Below are 2,464 nucleotides of genomic sequence, written 5' to 3'. Positions count from 1 at the left end.
TACTACAAAGCTGTGATCACAAAGACAGCATGGTACTGCCACAAAAACAGACACATAGACCAATGAAACAGAAGAGAGAACGCAGAAATAGACCCTCGGTTCTTTGGGCAACTAATGTTTTTTTTTTTTAAAGATTTTATTTATTTATTTGACAGAGATAGAGACAGCCAGCGAGAGAGGGAACACAAGCAGGGGGAGTGGGAGNCAAAGCTGTGATCACAAAGACAGCATGGTACTGGCACAAAAACAGACACATCGACCAATGGAACAGAATAGAGAACCCAGAAATGGACCCTCGGCTCTTTGGGCAACTAATCTTTGGTAAAGCAGGAAAAAACATCTGGTGGAAAAAAGACAGTCTCTTCAATAAATGGTGCTGGGAACATTGGACAGCTACATGCAAAAGAATGAAACTTGACAATTCTCTCACACCATACACAAAAATAAACTCCAAATGGATGAAAGACCTCAATGTGAGACAGGAATCCATCAAAATTCTAGAGGAGAACATTGGCAGCAGCCTCCACGACATCGGCCAAAGCAATCGTTTTCATGACACATCTCCAAAGGCAAGAGAAACAAAAGATAAAATGAACTTTTGAGGGTTCATGAAGATAAAAGACTTCTGCACAGCCAAGGAAACAGTCAAGAAAACTAAGAGGCAGCCCACGGAATGGGAGAACATATTTGCAAATGACACTACAGATAAAAGACTTGTACCCAAGATCTACAAAGAACTTCTCAAACTCAATACACGAGAAACAAATAAACAAATCATAAAATGGGCAGAAGATATGAACAGACACTTTTCCAATGAAGACATACAAATGGCTAACAGACACATGAAAAAATGTTCAAAATCATTAGCCATCAGGGAAATTCAAATCAAAACCACACTGAGATACCACCTTACGCCAGTTAGAATGGCAAAGATAGACAAGGCAAGAAACAACAATTGTTGGAGAGGATGTGGAGAAAGGGGATCCCTCCTACATTGTTGGTGGGAATGCAAGTTGGTACAGCCACTCTGGAAAACAGTGTGGAGGTCCCTTAAAAAGTTAAAAATTGAACTACCCTATGACCCAGCCATTGCACTACTGGGTGTTTACCCCAAAGATACAGACGTAGTAAAGAGAAGGGCCATATGCACCCCAATGTTCATAGCTGCATTGTCCACAATAGCCAAATCATGGAAGGAGCCGAGATGCCCTTCAACAGATGACTGGATTAAGAAGCTGTGGTCCATATATACAATGGAATATTACTCAGCTATCAGAAAGAACGAATTCTCAACATTTGCTGCAACATGGATGGCCCTGGAGGAGATAACTCTAAGTGAAATAAGTCAAGCAGAGAAAGACAATTATCATATGATTTCTTTCATCTATGGAACATAAGAACTAGGATGATCGGTAGGGGAAGAAAGGGATAAAGAAAGGGGGGTAATCAGAAGGGGGAATGAAACATGAGAGACTATGGACTATGAGAAACAAACTGAAGACTTCAGAGGGGAGGGGGTGGGGGAATGGGATAGACTGGATGGGTAGTAAGGAGGGCACGTATTGCATGGTGCACTGGTGTTATACGCAACTAATGAATCATCGAACTTTACATTGGAAACCGGCAATGTACTGTGTGGTGACTAACATAGTATAATAAAAAATCATTAAAAAAAAAATAAAGTCCATTTTCACCCCTTAAAAAAAAAAGGAAGGAGCTCATGCAAATTGGATAGAAGTCTAATGGCTCCTGTTGAAGAGGTAGAAAGGGACCCTGAGCTTCAATCATTAGGTATTCTTGCTCCCCACTTGCCCATCCTTCTCATTGCTCAATGCAGTTCCAGAAGCATCTCTGAGGAATCTGTAGGATTTCTTTGAGCATAATTTTAAATCTATCAACCTCATCATTTTGTAAATGAGGGAACAAACCCAGAAGAATGAATTGACTTGTCTGAAGTGGAGTCAGGACTGGATTCCACATCTCCTAATTCCTACCTGGAATATTGTTAGTTTTACTGTATTATGCTATACCACTGTTTGTGGATCTTTAATCAATTGCCACTGATAAAAGTCTTCAAGAATCTGGAGTTTAGGCTTTATTTTTCCAAAAACACTTAACCTTAGATGATTCCTTTCAAATATATTTCACATTTCTTATTTGTTAAAGATAAAAGGAAATGTCTTCTTCTACTTACCTTGAAAATTTTGGATTAAGTAAGAAGGTGTGACATGCTTAGAGATCCTTGGAAGGAAGTTTGTTCCATATTCAATATATTATTTGTGAAAAATATAAAGGCTTTTCTGGAGACATTATCAACCAGAACTGGGAAAGAAAATTTTTGGAACATTTAAAAATGCTAAATTACATTTTAAAAAAAACAAGTTATTTTTTTTTCAACCTGGAGTTATGTTTCTAAGATTCATCATGTTATTGTGTGCAGCTGTAATTCATTCCTTTTCATTGC

The sequence above is a fragment of the Ailuropoda melanoleuca genome, chromosome X (genome assembly GCF_002007445.2).
Source record: "Ailuropoda melanoleuca isolate Jingjing chromosome X, ASM200744v2, whole genome shotgun sequence".
Taxonomy (NCBI): Eukaryota; Metazoa; Chordata; class Mammalia; order Carnivora; family Ursidae; genus Ailuropoda; species Ailuropoda melanoleuca.
Note: the sequence above shows the minus strand (reverse complement) of the source record.